Source organism: Schistocerca cancellata, chromosome 2, assembly GCF_023864275.1.
Source record: "Schistocerca cancellata isolate TAMUIC-IGC-003103 chromosome 2, iqSchCanc2.1, whole genome shotgun sequence".
Lineage (NCBI taxonomy): Eukaryota > Metazoa > Arthropoda > Insecta > Orthoptera > Acrididae > Schistocerca > Schistocerca cancellata.
In genome coordinates this window covers 267,229,140-267,252,978 of record NC_064627.1, presented here as the reverse complement: position 1 = coordinate 267,252,978, position 23,839 = coordinate 267,229,140, and positions in this window count along the sequence as shown.

Here is a 23,839-nt window from a genome sequence, read left to right as displayed (position 1 = left end):
TATTTAAAGTCGGCAGGGCATTCCAGTAACCGAGATTGAAGTTTTAGATTCAAGTCGTGGGATCGTCTGTAAAATCTATGATGTAGCCCTGATTAACTCATACTCACCGTCAGGCAACGGCAAGAAGTCAGGATGTCCAGTTTTTACAAAGAAGAAGTTGTTTATCTATTAAGAAGAAACCCTCAAAACCTTTTTATGGGGAGGGGGTAGATTTTTAATTGTGTGTTACGTAAAGTGTAACTTCCACTACTGCAAAGAGCTGCACGAGCTAATTCGAAAATTAAGTTGAAATGCGCTTGGGAACTTAAGTATCCCACCTTGGTAAAATACAAGTTTTTCATCCCGACCTCTTGCAGCCAGCTCGATAAAATGTATGTATCCGATGGTACAAGTGGCAGAATTCTTGCATTTGATATGATCCCGGCAGGTTTTTCCGACCATTGCGCTCTTCCCGTGACTATTAACTTAAACACACATCCTATAAAATTGTATAGATCCCAATGGATGTTAAATATTTCGTATCTGGGAGACGGGGAATCGATGGATGTTATTATCGCCACCTGGAGTACATACTTACGCTCGATACATAATTATTCGCGTACAGCTGACTGGTGGACCCATTTAGCAAATAGAAACTGAGGCACAGTTTAATCTACTACGAATCACGCACGGCGATGGACACCAAGAGTTCTATTACACTGGAATTCCTGAAATTAAACGTCTCGAGACCAAACTTTTGGACTTGAAATGGAAGCAAATGGAAGGTCTGAAGATAAAGTAAAAACCTAAATCTGTTATAGATGAAGAGAGGACATTTATGTACCGCTTAATCTGGCACCAGTCACACGTTCACTGATGTTCTGGTAACAGACAACGGGAGATTACTCTGGAATCAAACGGAAATTGTTCATAACATACAACATTTTGAACAAATGTACTCTTCGCAGGAAGGATATTAGACTTCCACCGAAGATGTGGTGCATGCTTTTGATAGAAAGGTTACTCATGCTGGTAATTCGGAATTTTTACCGAATTTTACTGGAGACGAAGTCTTAGGGTCTATCACCAAATCGCCACGCAAGAAGTCACCTTGTCCCGACTGGCTGCCGAAAGAGTTTTATCTAAAGTTCTGAAATGTCATTGGCGGTACTTTTACTAAGATCGCCAATGAAATGATGAGGGGAAGTCCTACTTCTATAGATTTAAAGTAGGTGGAATTGAAACTTCCTGGCAGATTAAAACTGTGTGCCGGACCGAGACTCGAACTCGGGACCTTTGCCTTTTGCGGGCAAGTGCTCTACCAACTGAGCTACACAAGCACGACTCACGTCCCGTCCCCGCAGCTTTACTTCTGCCAGTATCTCGTCTCCTACCTTCCAAACTTTACAGAAGCTCTCCTGCGAACCCTACAGAACTAGCACTCCTGGAAGAAAGGAGTCGTGCTTGGGTAGCTCAGTTGGTAGAGCACTTACCCGCGAAAGGCAAAGGTCCCGAGTTCGAGTCTCGGTTCGGCACACAGTTTTAATCTGCTAGGAAGTTTCATACCAGCGCACACTCCGCTGCAGAGTGAAAATCTCATTCTGGAAATAGGTGGACTTGTTTTAGTACCGAAGCGAACAGTTCATAAAGCAATAAACTACTTCCACCCAATTATGTTAAAGAACTTTGATTCTAAAATGATCGCCAGAGCAATCAATAACAAAATGATGCTCCTCCTTCAAAAACAAATAGTAAATAAATAGCAATCCTGTCATCCAGGAAGATCCATTATGACTTCAGTCGTGGAATACCGGGACGTTATTCCAGTAGCTGCGGTGACTAATGTGTAAAGCATTTGAGCGTATTAGTCAATCACCACTATCTAGCTTGGGTAATGCCACTAGTAGGAGTTGATCAACTCGTTGTAGACATAATCTGGAATATGATTACTGGAATAAATGCCAGAATCATCATCAACGAACAGCTAACGAAGGACACTAGATTACAAAGGGGCGTAACGCAGCAGTCACTGCCCAGGAGACTGTGCGTCAACCTAATTGGATTGGCTATCTTAGGCGGAAACCTCACTGTCAGAGCCTATGCAGATGACGTTGCGGTTCTCTTACAGCGTGAATTGATGTCAGAATACTGAAAACTGAGACTGGCACCTACGGCAAAGCCTCTGGAGGAAAACTAAGCGAGTGTTAAATGTTACCTTTTGAACATCAGAGACTGCGGCACTATCAGTGTATCGTGGACAGCGGTTGTGGACCACAATACAATTTTATGAATCTTCATAGATCGCTGCCCATAAAAATGGTAGCTAAAATTTGGAAGGATGCAACGAATAAAACCCAAGCTGCTACATTAGAAAATAATTGGCGGTCAACAGATCTCATCCAAAAAAAAAAAAAAAAAAAAAAAAAAAAAGAAAAAAAAAAATAGAATTTTGGACGCCTACATACTCAACAGGTGACTCAGTTGTACCCGATCCCCAAAATGTAAACTAAAAAGATTATGAAGATGTCCAGCAGGATCGTGTGGCGAGGCTGTATCTTCAAGTTATTTTACAATACCTCGTGAAGTCACGACAGGCAAAAGGTTTGGATGTAATCGACGTCAGTAGGGAGGCAGAAGTACTGTACTTCAAAAGAACCCCCATGATCATTAACAGGGACACAGACAGCATCACTTCAAAGCTGTTCCACATTGTACGCCCCCCCCCCCCCCCCCAAGTATAAAACAATCAACTGACATAATGGAGCTTAAATTAAAGACTCTAACACATTAATTAATTTTACCCCTAAAGAGCTACTCAGGAGAAAGTGGTTTAATGACAAAGACCTTGTTGCTGAATGGCAGAAGATAGATAACCAAAACCCGATTGAACCGAAACACCCAACCATCACAAGGAAGGCGGTGTGATAAAATATAAGTCTGGAAGTTCATGGTTCAGAAGTGATTTCAATTTCGTATAATTTAAAATTGTAAACAATGTAGTTCCAACTAAAGAAAACTAAACCGCACAGGGTTAAGTGATACTGACAGATGCTGCAACTGAGGTCTCGTCGACACAGACACACAGATTTACTTGCTGTGGACAGCTAATAAACTGGTATTGGGTCAGAAGGAGATTAGCCGGCCGGAGTGGCCGTGCGGTTCTAGGCGCTACAATCTGGAACCGAGCGACCGCTACGGTCGCAGGTTCGAATCCTGTCTCGGGCATGGATGTGTGTGATGTCCTTAGGTTAGTTATGTTTAATTAGTTCTAAGTTCTAGGCGACTGATGACCTCACAAGTTAAGTCGCATAGTGCTCAGAGCCATTTGAACCATTTCAGAAGGAGATTAGCACACCCCGCAAGAAGCACTGGAAATAATTATACCACCGAAATACAACTCTGGCCGAAAAGGGGAAAAAAGTGTAATACGGATGCTTGGGCGTTGTGTGTACTGCATCGTAAACAGAAATGAACATGCCGACTTCTACACATTTCAAGATTACATGGAAACGATTCCCCAACGTCAAAAAGGACTTTGGCAATTTGTTAGCAATATTGTTTGAGAATCAAAAAATTGGATATTCGGAGATAATAACAGACTCGTGGTCTTACACGCCGGCACGGTAGCTCAGCGTGTTCGGTCAGAGGGTTAGCAGCCCTCTGTAACAAAAAACTGAGTTAATCGATCAACAACGAACTTAAACGGATGTCTTACGACGTCCGCCCCGAGCAGATTCAACGAACAAAAGCGAACAAAATGAGATAACAAAAAAAAAAAAAAAAAAAAATACGGTAGCGTTCTCGCTTCCCGCGCATGGGGTACGGGGTTCGATTCCCGGCGGGGTCAGGGATTTTCTCTGGCTCGAGATGACTGGGTGTTGTGTGTCTTTCATCATCATTTCATCCTCATTCACTCGCAAGTCGCCGTAGTGGCGTTAAAGAAGTAAGGCAGCGGCGGCCGAACTGCCCCGCGAGGGGTCTCCCGGTCACTAATGCCATACGCTCATTATTATTTATTATTACAACAGACCAGTATACTTCCATTTGAATATTTTTAGCGGAATAATGACGTCAATTCCATCTTTTCACTTCATTTATTTATTAATGAGTTGGTATTTTTTTTTTTTTTTTTTTTTTTTTTTTGGCAAGAACGAATTATAGAAAAATTAAATGACGATACAAGAATAAATTCGTCTCCAGCAACAACTGAAGAAGATACGTTTCCGTTTAGTACATTAAGGGAAAGGTTTCGCTTGCAGTTGCAGACACTTAGCTCCAGTTAATCTACATAAAGTATTTTATTTAGGCCAAGAAGCAAGGGCGTACTTTGAGTTTATGTAATGATCCAACAAGGCCGAGCGGTCTTAAGCGCCAGACTCAAGGAATTGCCTTGGCTGCAGAATTACTTTCACCCTTCCGGGCTTCCAATGAGGGCGTGAGTTCGAATCCCACTCACGGCACAGATTTTTGTCCCTTCAGTGCAGCAGCCTGCAGCTCATGGAGAGATTTTCTAATGGGGCACAGTATGACACTGGCCATGTTCTACTAATATAAATTGGAAATTTGCATCAAATACAACCGCATCCACGGCACCAAACTGTTTCTGCGATAGTGTGAGCTTAAAACACGGGGTCGGTACTGGTTGCAAATAGGGCGTTCCCTTCCTCTGCCTTCTCCCGCGTCACAGCCGCGCACACTCCGTAAGCGGCACTTGTGGCATAAAATCAATAGTTCGGCTCTAGCTGTCGGCACGGTCGCACGTAGACCTACATTACGTTTGCTCTCTGAACGTTGTTGTTACGCCAGTGCTATTTGCCTTCTGTATTCGTTACAATCGTTTTCTGTGTGTTGCAAGTATTGTGACTGTCTATTAGTTCATCGTTTGTGTCGACTTTCGACGGAATTTCGGCAGCGGCCGGAATTTCAAGGCTGCACCGCAACATGGCAAGCTCCGTGAGAAAAAACACCGTCGCATTTACCTTCGACAAGGAAACTCGTGGAGTTCAACCATCTATACTCGAAATACGTAACTGGATTACCAAGGTAATCGGCATAAGCTCCGAGTCTATTCATACCATGCAATTAGATGCTGACAACTACTGCATTTTCGTGAAGTTTGTAGATTCGGCAATGGTTGATCGTTTTTTGGAAAAATATGGTAGTGAAGTAGAATTTGTACACAAAGACGGGACAAAGAGTAGAGTAGGAATCAGGAATGTTGGCTCTATGATCACCAATGTGCGTGTATTGAATATTCCTATTGAAGTAGATAATTCGAAAATTAAGGAAGCCCTTGAAGAGTATGGTGTAGTACATGAAATTGTTAATGAAAGATGGTCACCCAAGTATAAGTTGCATTGTTTTAACGGCAATCGCTCGGTAGAAATGGAAGTGCAGGCGAACATTCCACCTTTCATATTTGTGGATGGTCACAAGGCCCGTGTCAGTTATACAGGTCAAGTCTCGACATGTTATATGTGTAATGAGGCTCTTCGCCATGACAGCTCGCGTCGTGTTTTTGTTTTAAAACGCAATCGCTCGCTACGCCGGAAACGAACAATCAATGACTTTTTACCAAGACACGACAGAACTAAACCGACGACTGAAACAATTTCATCTACCATTCACAGTGCTCCCGACGCTGGCGTTAATAAATTTGCACCTCTAAAAGCCCCCAGTAATGATGAACAGCCATCCTACAAACGCAAGCTTAGAAACAAGAAGAGACCCCTTAAACATACTGACGACTCTTCATATGAAGAAACCGCTCGTGAAACGCTTGTAACCACGGAGCCAAAACCGTGTAGTGAAGAAACAGTGGAAGAAGATGAGGGAATGCGAGTGGAAGTGGTGACAAATTTAGGAGAAGAGAATTTAGTGATTGCAACAGAAAGTGTCACTGCTGAAACAAGAAACAAGAAGCGACGCCGTGAGCATACTGACGACCATGCAGATGAAGAAACCTGTCGTAAAACGCATGTAACCAGAAAGCCAAAACTGCGTAATAGAGAAACATTGGAAGAGGATGATTTAGTGGAAGTGGTGACACATTTAGGAGAAGATGATGTAGTGATTACAAGAGAAAGTATCACTGGTGATAGAGGCTCACTGGAGAATAATGATGAGATTGAAGTGCTAACAGCGGAACCGGAGGCGCAGCAGCTCACACTGCACGCTACACAAGAGGAAGAGCCCACGGAACAACATGCTGACTCCGAAGTGCGAGAGTACGCCGAAGGAAGAAGCACACGAGCGAAAGTGCTTAGACAGCAGCCCGTCACAACAGTAAACACACCGCTGCTAAATATTGATAACTGGAACGCCAACACTGACCATCAAGACCGTCATCGGCGGAAACAGAAAAGCAAACGGAAAGTTATCGTCATTTGTCGAGTACGAAGTCATCAGAGAAGGAACTGATGAGGGAGCAGAAGAATCAAGCGACGCTTAACACTGCAGATCAAGCGACTTATTAAAATAGAGTAGAATTATGAGTTCCGTTAAACTACTAGTGTATAGTATGAAAAGCACTACCCTGTCCTTCATGCTGCAATTCCAAGTAGTTCTAGTTTAACTGATCGTGACTGAAAAATAGCTATTCTCTGTTACCTAGCGATGCAAGCGTGTCTCATTGCGACACTAAACATTAATAAAATACGCTCACTACTGAAATTGGCAGCTTTAAAAGATTTTTTTGTATGAATAAGGGGCAGATATCGCCTTACTACAAGAAGTTGCGATAACGGAATTCAAAATCACATATTATTTCCAAGTTGTTAATGTCTCACATGAAGCAAATGTCGGAATTGCTTTTTTAATCAAAGAAGGGATTCCTATGAGCGAGAAAGGAAGAACAGAAGAAACAGAATAGGGTAGAGCTGTAGGAATCAAAATTTTCGATGTCACAGTTATTAATATGTATGCTCCGTCAGGGAATTCCCATACTTTGGACAGAGCTAAATGTTTTAAAGATGAACTCATTTATTTATTGAGGAAAAATCCGTGTGACCTCATAATTCGTTGTGATTTTAACTGTGTTTTAAACCGCAAGGACCATCGACCCATTTTTAAGTATTCATCTGAGTTAAAACAACTAGTTACCCATTTACAGCTCAAAGACGCTTTGGAGGACCAACACCCAACATCAGTAGAGTGTATATAGCAGCAAACTCATGTAGCAGACCCGACAGGATTGATTTGACACGACACTTGGACAAAGTTTTATTTAAGACGGAAACGTTTCCATTGTATTTCGGCGACCATTGCAGCCTTTTAGTTTGTATTAAGTGTGCAACCGACACGTCTTTTGAGAATCAGTGGAAATTAAATGCCTCTATTAAAAAAAAAAAGTAGAACAAGCAGTATCAGAAGCATGGACAACGTGCCTACTCGCAGCAGACTGGCACCCAACCGTCATTGACTGATCGGCCAAAAGAATCAAACCTAAACTAAGATGAGGCCTCATAAAATACAGCGCTGAACGATCCAGGGGTTTAAAAATAGTTTAGAGTTTTATTATAAACTATTAAGAGACTTGTACGAACTAGCGAATGAGGCCACCATTCGGCTGGCTGACATCAAGAAAATAAAAGCAAAATTGTTGAGTATTAAGACTCAGCAAACGGAAGACCAAGTCAATCTCTGACAATGAAACAGCATTCTTGTACAACATTTTACGACATACCAAGAATAAACGCAGAGCTTTCATTGAAGAAGTCCATTCACTTGATGGTACAAAATAAGATTCACGATGAGGGTTATAGGAATAATGGCCACTTACACTACGCCAACCAAACTGACGATGAAGCTCTTGAGGAGTTCACAAACATTTTAGTCCCGCAATTATCAGAAACAGATCACGAAATCATATCAATGAAGTGGTACAAGAGGCAATAGAAAGATATCCGGGATCAGACGGTCGTCCCATTGAATTTTATGCATGTTACTGGTTTTTACTTGGTGACAAGATTACATACATGCCAATGAGGTTATTAATGGAAAAATGATCCTTACTGAATTTAAGGAAATCAAAATAGCATTGATTCCAAACATTAAAGGCAAAAACAGTTGGAACAACTTCCCGCCTATTTCGTTCACGAAATCTAGTTACAAAACTGTTGTGCGATAATAAACAGACTTTCATCTTTCACCAAAAAATTTTTCAGTCACCGCCAGTCAAGTGCTGCAAATATAATCATTTTTCAGAGCATATCAGAGTACAGGGACATCATTGGAAGTACCTCGGTAATCAATATAAAAAGTGGTCTATTGTTTATTGATATCCATAAAGCCTTCGCTCATGTTAACCATAGATAACTTTCTCTATCAACGGAAAAAATACATTTTGTCCTCAGACTATCAATATAATAACCAACACTGCCATTGGTATAAATGCTAAGAAAGCAATCAATGGCAGTGCACGGATCTGTAATGGAAAATTTACAACGTAACCCGGACCACGTGTAAAGGATTAAATTTATCAGTTCCTGCATTCTGTCTAAAGCTTACTCAATAGCACATGTTTTTCCCGTTACAAAAATAATATCAAGACAAATAATATCAACTATAACAAATTAACTTATGGCTAGGAGAAATTTCTCGCTTCGATATGAAAACCGTTATAACGGACGCCGGGAACGGGAATCTGGTTTTAGCAGATATGTAATGCAAAGCTTCTGAATTTTCCTTCAAAACAACTTTCAATATACTTCGAAGGAACCCAGAAAGTATAATGTCCAAACTCTTCTAAGCCGTTAAGCCAGAAAGCCTCCAACCCACGACTAATATATGACTGATAAATAGCGGACAACATATGCGAGCCTTCTATACCGTGGCAACTTACCTTAGTGACGAAATCAGATCCTCTCATAATATAACATCAAGGCACATCATCCGCGAGCCGAAGAAATATGAGGGGAGAAATAAAATAGAAAAATATTCAGGAATTTCAACTAGAGTTCTACATAGCAAAATAGAAGTATTTTTGGACTATCTTCTGTTGGACTGGTTTCTGTGTGGTACAAGACAGTTAATAACCTCATCAGCGCCAATGAGAGACTACACGCAGTTGGCTTAACCGAAACGAACGTTTGCGCCAATTGCAGTCTAGTGGACACCCTTATGCACAGATTTACCTGTAGTGGTAGTATAAATACCTAGAATTGCACCAGGCAACAAATAGCCTTTCTTACCAGGTTCTCAGTGGACTGTATAACGCCTACGTCAATCTGCAGACCGCAACAGACATACAGAAATTCAAAAATAATGCTACACGCTGGTTATTGAGCAAATATATCAGCTATATTGTCAACAACTTAAGGTCTGACAACGATACAGACTTTCGCACAGATATACAGATTGGACAAAATCACTTCAGTAAATAAGCAGACGATAAGAAAAAGTATGGCAACATGCTAAAATTGTATTCGAAGGAATGGGTGTGGTATAGAAATGAAACAACATCAAGACACAAATAGACAACAAAACGACTAGTGAAAAGTAGTCTATTTCCTTAATATAATAATAATTTTAATAGTTCTAGTAGAGAAAAAAAAATTTATGGAATCCAACAAGTTCTTTGCAACTTTCAGTAAATGTTTCAGTCTTCAATGGTGTTTATTGAAAGAATTTCATTTCAAGAAGAACAGTTTGTGTGTTTACCTTATGACTGATATTTATCCATATAATTTTTTGTTTGCTACAAACATACGACTTTTTGAGAAGAAAACGTCTCCTCAGTTCATCCACAAAGGAGTGGAGGGAAAAAATGGCAGAAAGCTGAAACTTCCGTTCCATTAATGCAACTATATTTTATGCTTAAGTGGGAGAACGGTAAGGGTTTCACAAAAAGAACACGATAAAAAAGTCTATGTACTCAAAAGAAAGAATGTGTGATTTGGTGGCAGGTATGGGGGAGGCATCGTGGCCAGGCCTCAGATCTTTTGACCCCTGCCCACTTTGCCTCTGCCTGCCTGACGCTGATAGGTTCCACATAAAAAGGAAAAAAAAGTGGTTAAGAAGAATCAGTGGTAGAGCACTTTTTAAAAAGGAGCGTAAGGCACGAGACTCAAGGAACAGCCTTAGCCGCTGAAGCAGCAAGAGTCTTCTGGTCCTCGAACGACGGCGCGAGTTCGAATCCAGTTGTGAGCCATCCTCTGAGCGGGACGGACGTGCGGCGGAGCCGGGCGTTCTTCCATTCCCAACACCGATTGCGTCGCCGCGTACCAGGTTAGCCTGAGCTGCTAGCTGCTTTATGCTGCTTTGTGCGCTTAGTGTATTGTTATGAAATAGATATAATGATTATTTCTAAATGTCAAAGTAAAGGTACGATTAAATTTAGCTCTGAACGTAATTTTGAATGACCGAAGGTGATCGAAACCAAGATGTGGCTAAAGGGAAAAGTAAGAAAATTTTAAGATATTGTGGGCATTCACTTATCTTTTGTTTCAAATGTTGTACGTATTAAGATGAGAACTGTCGAATGATGCTGTTCAACTGTGGAGAATTGTGGTAGTGTCATGAAGTTCACTAATTTTGGTAGAGCGATCAGTGATTATATTGTGTCTGGGGCTGGTTTGGGTACATGCACAGGTCGAATTTTCGAACTTCCTTTTAAGATCCTTGCTGAGGAAATAAATTCTGCTCTAAAAGCCTGCGTTAGAACCATATAAAATTTCACAGGAAGGTGTTCGGAACCATATATGTTACCTGTTCTTAACCGAGTTCGTCAAGTCAAAATTGATGTCCAGGAGCATATTCCGTCTTTTAAAAATGTATGCGGGTATCGTGCTCTTGTAATTTATGATGGACAACTTGCGCGGTGTGCAGTTCTGCTGAACAAATTCCCGCTGAATGTAACGGGAGCCGGCCGGGGTGGCCGAGCGGTTCTAGGCGCTACAGTCTGGAACCGCGCGACCGCTACTGTTGCAGGTTCGAATCCTGCCTCGGGCATAGATGTGGTGCTGTCCTTAGGTTAGTTAGGTTTAAGTAGTTCTAAGTTCCAGGTGACTGATGACCTTAGAAGTTAAGTCCCATAGTGCTCAGAGCCATTTGAACCATTTTGTAACGAAAGGCTCGTGTTACAGACATCTACTGGAGAGACTCCAAGCCGAAGCCCTGTAACCAGAGTGAAATTTTCATAAGCCGATGCAACGGCCGTTCGTGATTTCCGTAAACGGGAACTGTCAGGACAGGCGGTAGAGTCCGAGACAGAAGCAGACTCAAATATGAACGTAGAACTAGGACAAGCAGACAGTGACTCCATTGAACTACCATGTGAACACTGCCTCGTCCATAACCGATGTGGACTCTGCTGTATCGCCATCTGGTGAGCGTCAGTCTGGCAGTTGCCGCAAGGAAAGGATACTCCAAATGAGCTATCCCACATGGAGAGCGTCTACGGACAGGATAGCAAATGGAAAGCAGATATCCTTGAAGCATAGGAAAATAATGATTTTCTGAGTATGTAATGATTATTTTTGTAAATGTAATTTATTGCACTAGTCCCACGGCTTATAAATTAACTACTTAAGTTTAAAACTCATAAAAACGAGACAACCACGAGTTGTGATTGCTTGCGCAGCTGACATGCGTAGTGCTCTTGTACGCAGTAACAATGAAGAAGAGAGACAGCGCGGCTTCAAACTGAATAACCACGTTCTCTATGGCTGATGACATAAAAATTTATTCTGTGGTAAAAAGTACTTTTTAACAACTATTAAGTACTGTGCTATTAACTTACACGCTATTAAGTCGTCTCCGAAATATGTAAAATGCAGATGCAATAATTTCCATGCTGGTGACGCTGCAAAGTTTTGGAGCTATGGCCACCGAAGTAACTTTGGCTCTAAATGGAGTCATATTGGGACACGATTAATTAATGCACCACAGATGCGAATATGCTATGCAATCTTGGTTTGTCCAGTGTTCATCTAAACGACGCATGCAACAACGAATGTCATAACACAACAATGTAAAACTCACCAATTAATTTTCTTAAAGACTACGGCTGCAAGTGATGTTCGGTGAATTATATGTAAATAACTCTTAAGACAGTGTTAATTTCATTCTATATCCTTTCATGCACATAATACCAAAGACAATTTCAGAACTACTCGAAATGTTTTTTGGAAGGCCCAACGGTATCGACCGCCAGCAGTGTCATTCTCAGCCCTTTGGTGTCACTGGATGGGGATACGGAGAGGCATGTGATCGACACGCCACTCTCCTGGCCGATGTCAGTTTTCGTGACCGGTCCCGTTACCTCTCAATTAAGTAGCTTCTTAATTGGCCTCAAAATATGAGAATACTTAGTAATGGTATTTATGACAGGATAATAATACAACATGAGTCACGAACTATTCTTTCCTGGGCTGGAAATTTCGACTGTGGACTGGCGGATACAGTCACAATATCAAAACAATATCAAAGATAGGCGATGTTAACATTAAGACAGTACCTTGTATGCTTTGTAGTTGAGGATTCAGTCATTACATCCACCAATCGCTTTTAAATAGGAAGTCGACTGCCTTCATTTTGTTTGAAACAGTCTAAGTGGGACGCACTCGGGTCAATCGAAATGCAGCAACGTTGATAACGCTATTTCCTAGATTTTAACACGTCGGAGCGCCGCTGAATGGAAGCGAAATTCTTACTCGCAGATGGCCCGGCACAACAGTTTCAGGGACACAGAGCTGGGAAGGACAAGGCTGCGTGCTGCCACAGTTCGGAGCAAGGGTAGGTAAACAAAAACAGGGTGCAACAAGTGGGGACACAGAATGTGGTTTTCGTCACGAAACACAGATGCTCTAATCCGACCTGTTTAACGAAACGGTGTTGACTAAGACCATAAAGAAGGTATATGACCTCTTTATCTACCATCAGCAGGCATTGTAGAACTGTAAATATAAGAATTTGATGTAATTTTTACTCATTTTGTCGCTGATTAATTTTCAAAAAAATGCTTCAAATGGCTCTGAGCACTATGGGACTTAACTGCTGTGGTCATCAGTCCCCTAGAACTTAGAACTACTTAAGCCTAACTAACCTAAGGACATCACACACAGCCATGCCCGAGGCAGGATTCGAACCTGCGACCGTAGCGGTCGCGCGGTTTCAGACTGATTAATTTTCAGTTTCTCACCTTTAAATAACACTCACGAAATGTTAGAGGCTATTATTAACTGGTTTTATTAAATTGAAAGATAACTGAAGACAACTGAGCACGGAAAAACTATGGCAGCAAAGCTTTTTATCTTTGAAGTTATTTTTACATAAATCACAGATTTAATCATTGGAACTACCCTCTCGGGACCCCTCCTTAGTTCAGTGATTTCACATTTAACATTAACAAAAATTCAGATAAACCCGACAAGATTCTCAAAATGATGAACGTAGGAGCTGGTAAGCCTGTGGTAAAGATGTCTGCAATCTGGTCCTCCGAACGTACATGCTCGACTGTGATTAGTGAAGCTGAAGCTCAAAGTTATATTTAACGATGACGTGCCTCACCCGACGATGTTCCCATTTCTTCAGTAACCATTTACAGGACTGATTATCCTCGAATGTACGGACTGCTGGCTGGAGTGGAGTTAGTTGCCGTCGAGCAAGTATTTCAGCCAGAGTAACTCAGCAGCAGCTGTTGCCAGAAATAAATATTGTGCCTCTGAGGAAGACAAAGTAACGCTAACCTATCTCTTTGTTGCCCAACAGACCGTATTTCAAAACAATTGTAACAGACAACTGGAGGTGGATCTTGCGCCTTCCTTTCTATTTCAGTTTGTCAGTATAGGTCAGAAGAGCTTCTTGATTCCTGCTGATAGAAGGTACAGTAACTAGATCCAGCAGCTCTTGGACATTGCTGCTTTATACAGTACACAATAAAAGACAAATCTTTCAGGTTATGTGGAGATTATAGGGCTTCAAACACCTGCACCATTCCTAATAGGTATCCTGAACCTAATGTAGCAGAATCCAACAGTAATGGGGCGACTACGTAAAAATATTTTCACAAATTCTGATTGCCATAGCAGAGAGGCATAAGATAGTTGTCAAGATGCCCATTTGTTAGTTTTAGTTGAAATCCATGACTTTCTGTCTCAAGATGTCACAGATGCGGCACTGGTCCATGCAAGAACTGCTCAGAGGAAGATATTACAGTATTCCCTGAGACAAGGCAGCAACATGCAGAGCACTTGTGAATGCTATTTTAACGTTTGGAGGAGTACAGCATAATAATTAGCAGAGAAATGTATGTTATTGCAAAAAGATAAATACATTTTATGGGTAAGCATCCTCAAATGTAGGCATTCCCCCTCCTCTCTCTGAGAGGGTGCAGGCCATTCAGTAGATACCAATGACTCCTACATTCAAAGGACTATGCAGGTTCATAGATAGATAGTCACAAAATCAGGGAATGTGCATAGGAGGAGCAGATGCAGGGATCCTGCACTGCCATTCGTGGCAAGGTTCTAGTGGAGGTGGTTTGCCATGGCCTTCCTTCAACCTGTGATGAAGTGTTTTGTATGTATCGGTGTGGTGTGAATGAGTGTGATGAGTGCTTTTACAGTGAAACCCAGTACTCGCACATAAACTTCTACTATCGAAAAGCACTAAGGGGACTATCGATCTTAATTTTCTCCATCTGACTGATGGATCACCATCAACAGTGTCACATGCCCTCACTTCATGAGACACTGTGGAGAGCTTTGGAATTTAACCCAGGACATTGGTGCAAAAATATTGGCAGTGAAAGTGTCCTCCACCACCAGGATTTTAACTGGCTTATGTCTGAATCAAGTGTCACTGCTCAGGCATGTGTCAGCAATCTTGGCTATGGAGGCTGACATGCAGTTTCGTAGGGATGCTAAATTACTCTCGGTGGTATTTGCATCACTTGGTTACAGTATGAGAGCCCTACTGTAGGTGCCCCCTATGCTGTTGGTATACATTAGCCAAACAGAAGTCATTCATCTCTGAAATGTGGTGATATAAAGTGTTTGATGTCTACCACAACTTCACTCATCCTGGTATCTGTTCCTCTGCCCAGCTGGTAGTTATTAAAGCGGTCTGGCCAGGCATACAGATAGATTGTCACACCTGGCTGCATATCTGTGAGAGTTGTTAATGCAGCAAAGTGGCAGGGCACGTGTTCACACCAGCTGTGTCCTCCCATGCTCAAAGCCAGATTTTCCCACATTCACATAGATATTGCCTTATTCTATGGCTACTGCTACCATTTACAGTCATTGTTTGTGTCATGAGGGGCCATAAGTTGTACCCAGGCCCAATTTTTCTGCAGAATCTGTGGTCATGGCATTAGTTCAATGGTGGTTTGCAGATTATAAACAACTGAGAGGGGGTGGCAGTTCAAAGCTAAGTGGTCTGCAGAATTGCTCCAGCTCTGTGGCAGTGCGCATACTTCCACAACTATATACCATCCTGAGCATATTGAAGCCAATGTCTTGTTCAGTGCTTCTAAAACACTTTCGGTCGAAGAAAATTTAGCATCATCAGTCGACAAGCCTGTATGGATTCCAAATTGGCAATGGCTAAGAGCCTTGTGGATGTTCAGGTATTCCACAATTCTTTTATGTGTAAGTTTCTCAAGAAATTTGGAGAAGCATGTTAAAAGGGAAATCAGATGGTAGTTTGAAACATCAGTTTTATCCCCTTTCTTTAATAATGGTTTGACACTGGCATAATTCATTCATCTGGGATGATACCTTGTTGGAGGGATACATTAAATATATGGCATACCAGACTGAGTGCTAAAACATAGATCATTAAGAATAAGCAACTATACATCAAGGTCAGTCAGATAATTGAGAATTTGACTTACAGTACTACAACTGCCACCAGTCCACGGGTACTAAACTTATCAGTAGATACGTTGTCAATAAGGCTTACACTGATATCTGGGATGCAAGTAGGAAATTCAACTGCTGGAATTAAGTTCAAGGATTGTAACAAATGTTCCAGTTCTCTTCTACTGATGCTGTCTGTAAGAAATTTTACATTAAAGTCACCCATAATGGCCAACTGCTTAGCCTTCTGATATATTTTTATCAAAACTGATTCAAGCTGTTTTAAGAGAACACATACTTTCCCTGCAGGAGCTCTTTATATTGTCAGCACTATAATGGAGCAATTATGAGCAAAAATTTCAGATCCACAGGCTTCAAAATGAAAATCTTAACACATACTTACGTCAAGTGATTTATGAGCTACACATGCTTTGACATATACTGCAGCTCCACCTTTGGCTCTATTTTATCTACAGTAGGTATGAGGTAAGACAAACCCCCAGCTGAGGCATCAGCATGGCAGTCTTCACATGATGCAAACACAATAAATGGGCTCCTACATTACAGTATTTTTATATTGAGTCTTGTCTAATTAGGGTATGTTTAAAGAGAGCTTTTATGGAAGTTACTACTGTAGTAAAGTGCATTGTTATACAAACTGACAAGTGGTTGCAAATCTAAAACAGTATACCACAGTGGATCAGCGCATCACATTATAACTCTGTCTGTATATAATAATAATAATAATAATAATAATAATAATAATAATAGTATTAATAACAAACTTCAGCTCTGTTTAGCCTAATACAGCATTCCATAATGAAGCAGCATATGACACTGGTAACATTCTGTACTATTACAATTCATTCTTTTATGCTATTCCATATCAAAATTCCAAGTCGTCTATTATACAGTCTTGAAATTCCTTCACTGTATTAAATTCTTTATTTTTTCCCCATTTCATTATTATGCATTTAATTTTTTTCACGTGGACTGAATGGGCATTTTTAGATAGGTTGTTAAAATATGTGAGACCAAGACATTTGTAGTTATTGTGGACCTTTGTAAGTCTGGCATATGGCTTGTCAATTGAATGTCTGTTTCCTGTGTTATAATGGTGTAGTGTCATCCTAAGGTAAAAGTTATTCAGATTTTTTGGATATGCTAGACAACTATAAATATATAAACTACAGATGTCATAATATTCAGTGCTACATGTTTCTTGTGGTGAGTTCTGAAATGTATGTAATAGCTTTTTTTGCCATTTAAATGTAGTCATGGATCCAATTGAGTTTACCTCCTGCAAAATTCCATATGTAAGATTGGAACTGATGAAATTAAAGTACGCATGTAGTAAGAGCAGTTTTACTAGCGTAGAATCTCAGTTTATGTAACAGATAAATCACAAGTGTATGTCTTGTACGTAATTTATATAGGTGTGATTCCCAACTAAGGCTTTCATCAGTATGGAAACCAAGACATCTGATTGATTTAGTTTCATTTTTGGGGCCATTAAAATTAAATACAATGTTTCCTGTTTTGCTACTATTTGTGTAATGCATTAGCCTGAAACCAGGAGTTATGCCTACCTATTACTGCAGCTATATTCCATTGTAACTCATCCAGGCTGGTATTCTGAGCAGTTAATATAGTGTCTTCTGCATATTGTACAGCCTCACTGGACAAAATGGAAGGCAGATCATTTACACATGTAATAAACAGAAGGGATACAAGACCAGAGCCCTATGGCACTTCTTTTGTAGCAGGTAACAAATCTGATTTTTGGTTAGTTACACACACTGTTTCCTATTTCTTGGGTGTTAGTGCAATAAGCAGAGAGCATTCTTCTCAAATTCAGTAGTACTGTAGATTTCTTATTAGGAAACTATGATACAATGTTTCAAAGGATTTCATTAGATCCACTAGCATCACACAGCTTACTGACTTATTCTAAGAGCAGCCATATACTTTTGTTATAATGCTGTCAATTGTTTTCAAAGTAGTGATAGATGATCTAAAGCCGCACTGCGCAGAACAGATTAGGTTATTATTTTCAAAATATTGGTTCATCTGCTGCTGCATACAGCGCTCTGTTATTTTATAAATTACTGGGATGACTGGAAAGGGCTGGTAATCATCAGGCTATGCTGTGTTACATTTCTTAAATAGATGGGTTTGATAGTGCATCCTTTTAGACATTCTGGGTAGACTTACTTTTTTTTTTTGTTAAGGATACAATTATCTATTGCTTCACTGACTTGTCAACAAGTTATATGACTCCATCTAAAATGTTCATTTGCTTTATTGTGTGATGGTGGCAGTAGTGCTTCTGCCTCACTCGCACCTCTCTTGACGCTGGTGTCTAATAGAGGATTGGCATGGTAAGTATATTTAACATGCCAGTAGGAATTCAAATTTTGTAATCATTCTACTGAAAGTTGATTTGCTTGGATGAATTCCCATGCTGTTTTCCATATATTTAAGGAGTTAAGAATCTATCATCATTGGGCTTGTATTTTGCTCCCTTGTTTGTAGATCTGTAGTGATTTTTCATGATCATATTTTTATCCTTATATGCTGTACTGTGCTGTGGCCTGTCATAATACAAGAGCACAATATTCTTATATTATTTATTTGTGGTGTGTACCAGTGTTTTAAACCTGCTGGTTTAGACTGTTTATTACACAGTCTAGGGCATATTCTTTCAGAGATTTCTGTTATGGCTTCTAAAACTCTTTTGGGTGACTTACTAGCTTCCATATAATGTTTAGGTGACTTATTCTAGTCTGTTGAAATTGTGGGGGCTCCTCCACAGCAAGATGCAATGGCATGAAGAAATAGTATTGGTACTGTGTGGATTTTTAAGGCTATGAGAAGAAGAAATAGTGACAATAAGAAGTGACAATGAGAAGAAGAAATAGTGACAATAGTGTTTAGTCAGTCTGGATGCTCACATGGATGTTGATTCAATTAAAGAGCAAGAAAAACATTGTTCATAGTTTATGTAAGCCAGTACCTCATTCCACATGAGTCCTGCAATGGATTTCCTACAGTGGTGTCATAATTTCCATGGAGCAGTTAATTAATTCATTTTGGATTTGTGCATTGATCAAGTGCTATATCAGTGGTGGATACTCTTCAGGTACATCCATTTTTACAGTAACTCATGCAGAATTGTGTAACTACTAGAGCTCCATTGAACATTCTCATACCCAGTGACCACAATCACATGGAACATACCTTGAGCAGTGCAACAGCCACTGTAATGCATCTGTCAAGATTTTATAATTTAGTAGTACCAATTTATGCAAAAATGTGACCCCCGGCATCAGACTATCCAATGTTAAGCATGGAGAAATACTGTTTCTTGCGCGTGTACACACAATTTTGAAATTAATAAACAAAACTTTGAGAACACTGTTTATATTGCCTTAGATTAAACAGTAACTTACAGTCATAGTAAACATAATAATCACTCACACTGTCACACATACAACTAAACCACTAATTATGAATGGTTTGTACAAGGAATACTGTGCAGTTTTTGATTCTGTAAGTTTACTACAAATGTAAAACTGTACATAGTGTTTGATTCAGTGCCAAATGTACTGGTACTAAGAAAGTGTGTTAAAAAACTGTCAAGTAACACATGAATCCACTTTATCAATTTTAATGGATGGTATAACCTACACTGATAATAAAACGATTCTTATTTCTTCAGAACTGCACTTTACAAATAGAAGGGCCATTCATTTGTATTATTGTCTTTGTGATCATGTTTTAGTGTCACATAACCTTCATGCCTGTTATAGTTCATTTTATGACAATACCACATCAGTAATTCCACAGTTTTAGGGCACATAACCTTCATGTCTGGTATTGTTCATTTTGTGGCAATGTCACGTCAATAATTCCACACTGTCCTTCCTCTTCTTTTAATATTCCCATATACTGCCATAGCCAGGTAAATTGTGCATTCCTTTAGCATCATAAACACATGCTGCTGCTGTATTCCAAGCACAACACATAGCAATCAGCTGCCATAGACTGTAACAGTACTCATAGCTATTACAAAAATAAAGTGTCTGCCTAGTGAGTGCAGCTCCTGTACAGCTGTGTTAACTTGTTATATGTGCTGCATTTTCTTCCACAACACATTTAATGATTTATACATTATAAGTCTTTTGAAAGAACTAGTTACAAAAATAACAGCATCAGTATTTGCAAGTATCTTCATCAGGAAAAAGGTAACATTTGTGCTAATGGTTCTTTATGCTTCTAACAGATGGTGTTACTTGTTACATCCACAGAATACTGGCACCTTGTTTCAGATACTTCAAACACCACATCAGCTGTAAGTTACAAACATAGAAATAAAATTTATGCTGTGTTTTCATTCTATTTGTCATTACAGATGCCCCTTCGGTTCAGCACAGGTTTTCAATGGAAAACACTGGCTAATCTATGACAGATAGATGTTACAGAAGAGCCTAGAAATGTGTATCTGTGTGTGTTGTGCATGTTCTAAGGCCAACTTTAATTTAGTTACTATGTAGTGAAACAATTGCAAAAAAAATTGAACATATGATATGTTTGTAGTCAATGTAGAAGAATGATTAATTCTCAAATCAAATGCAAATTGAACAACTACACAAATGATAAAGATTTCTGTGGGTTAATATCAGCAAAGTGTGCAAAACTGAAAATCTGGTTACTGGAATAAAACATCATTGCAGGGCTGCACCAGTAATTGGAACAACATAAATTACCTTATTCATTTAAAACAAGAAATCTGTCAGTTACTTTTTCCTAAAATTATTTGACTTAGTAAAGTTATTTCATACACTCCTGGAAATGGAAAAAAGAACACATTGGCACCGGTGTGTCAGACCCACCATACTTGCTCCAGACACTGCGAGAGGGCTGTACAAGCAATGATCACACGCACGGCACAGCGGACACACCAGGAACCGCGGTGTTGGCCGTCGAATGGCGCTAGCTGCGCAGCATTTGTGCACCGCCGCCGTCAGTGTCAGCCAGTTTGCCGTGGCATACGGAGCTCCATTGCAGTCTTTAACACTGGTAGCATGCCGCGACAGCGTGGATGTGAACCGTATGTGCAGTTGACGGACTTTGAGCGAGGGCGTATAGTGGGCATGCGGGAGGCCGGGTGGACGTACTGCCGAATTGCTCAACACGTGGGGCGTGAGGTCTCCACAGTACATCGATGTTGTCGCCAGTGGTCGGCGGAAGGTGCACGTGCCCGTTGACCTGGGACCGGACCGCAGCGACACACGGATGCACGCCAAGACCGTAGGATCCTACGCAGTGCCGTAGGGGACCGCACCGCCACTTCCCAGCAAATTAGGGACACTGTTGCTCCTGGGGTATCAGCGAGAACCATTCGCAACCGTCTCCATGAAGCTGGGCTACGGTCCCGCACACCGTTAGGCCATCTTCCGCTCACGCCCCAACATCGTGCAGCCCGCCTCCAGTGGTGTCGCGACAGGCGTGAATGGAGGGACGAATGGAGACGTGTCGTCTTCAGCGATGAGAGTCGCTTCTGCCTTGGTGCCAATGATGGTCGTATGCGTGTTTGGCGCCATGCAGGTGAGCGCCACAATCAGGACTGCGTACGACCGAGGCACACAGGGCCAACACCCAGCATCATGGTGTGGGGAGTGATCTCCTACACTGGCCGTACGCCACTGGTGATCGTCGAGGGGACACTGAATAGTGCACGGTACATCCAAACCGTCATGGAACCCTTCGTTCTACCATTCCTAGGCCGGCAAGGGAACTTGCTGTTCCAACAGGACAATGCACGTCCGCATGTATCCCGTGCCACCCAACGTGCTCTAGAAGGTGTAAGTCAACTACCCTGGCCAGCAAGATCTCTGGATCTGTCCCCCATTGAGCATGTTTGGGCCTGGATGAAGCGTCGTCTCACGCGGTCTGCACGTCCAGCACGAACGCTGGTCCATCTGAGGCGCCAGGTGGAAATGGCATGGCAAGCCGTTCCACAGGACTACATCCAGCATCTCTACGATCGTCTCCATGGGAGAATAGCAGCCTGCATTGCTGCGAAAGGTGGATATACACTGTACTAGTGCCGACATTGTGCATGCTCTGTTGCCTGTGTCTATGTGCCTGTGGTTCTGTCAGTGTGATCATGTGATGTATCTGACCCCAGGAATGTGTCAATAAAGTTTACCCTTCCTGGGACAATGAATTCACGGTGTTCTTATTTCAATTTCCAGGAGTGTATGTAAGAATTCTTACATAAATCTTATTGAAATCTCTTAATACTAGCACATATGAGAATTGTTACATCCATGTAATTATGAAATAGAAGCAAATGAGTCATTTGATTACAAAATATTTATATCGTCAGATATTAATTGAATCAAGTACTTTTTGAAAAATATTAATCAAAAGTTAAGTCTTGTATTAGTGTCCACATTCTGAACAAGTAATACATTCTTTTCATAAGTCCTTCACAATTAATACTGTTCCTGAGAATTAAACACAAAATTATATTTGTAAGTACGTGAAATAATAAGTTTCAAGTCTGTAAATAGTGGAAGTTTAATTTTAAATCTTGTACATAATTTGACTGTTCTTAACTGCAGATCATTGAAACGAATAATTCACTTCCATTTTTGACAATACTTGATTGTAATAGCCAAGTAACTAGCTATTGTGTGAATGATGGATTTAATGAAAGCAGATGTAAGTATTAAACCTGTAAATATTAGAAGTTTAATTTTAATTCATGTACATAATTTTACTGTTTATTGACTGAGGATCATTAAAATTAATGAAACTCAGGTTTCTCTAATTGCATTTTCGTAATGTTTTTATCTGACATGTTGCACACCAAGGAGGATCCCCTCTTTTGTGGGTCAATGAAATGAATAATTATTCTAATCTAATCTAATAGGAAACGATTGTTAGTTAGTTTCACCTGTTAGTACTCACTCTTTCCCTTGGTCTGTCCTTTTACATCACCATCTTAATGCCTCCTTGCTGCAGGGCATACCTGATGCACCTGGCACTATGCACTATGTCCTACACTTCCAGTCTTATCTGCCACTTACTCCTTTACAGTAAAACGTTTTTTGTATCTTTGCCATTTCGTTTAAAGTCATTCATCAGAACAAATTGCTGTTGGTCCTTGCAGACAAAAAATGTACAATTACAACTGTTTATAATTTTTGTTGAGTATATATTCCCCTTCTGGCACTTACTTTTCATCCTTTTACTTTGAATAGCCATTGCTGTTATCAATATCCTTTTCATTAATCTCAATACAGTTTACAGACTTACAACATTACAAATGATGCAGTTAATATTATTTCTCACTCATACTAATGTCCACATTCCCTACTATTATGTTTTAGTTTTTTAGATAATAAATAATTATAAATATTAATGCCTCTTGGTATAATCTTATTCTGAATGTATGGCATAATAACGTCACCCCTGTTTTATCAGATACTATACGTAATGAATTTACTTTGAAATATACTTCACAGCAAGTGGTACCACTTCATTGAAGAATCCTCTTGAATTTTCTATTTTTGCCTTAGTTGTTGTTGGCTATTCTATAATTCAATGGTGATGTAGTCATTCAGATACAATACACAATGAATTTTGTGTGCATTTAAATATTAATCATATTCTATACTCTTAACCTCTTAACTAATTCGTGTAATTTCTCCTTTCATTTTCAGTTTGTTCAGAAGTAAGTAAACATTTCCATGTGTAATCAAAATTCTTTTTCACTTGTACATGTATTAAATAATATTTCTCATCTTAAACTATAAATTTTAAAAAAATTAAAATTAGTACTACTTTGTACATGTAAATTTGTATCACATTGAAAAATACAGTGACATAAAATATCTGCATTACATACTGGTAACATATTGAAAATGTGTCATCAGCTTCATTAATCATTTAACACCTCATCTTCATACCTATCTACAAGGTAGATAGCACTGACCGTGAAAGATAATTCTTACAGATTGATAGGATATTAGAAGGAAACTGCA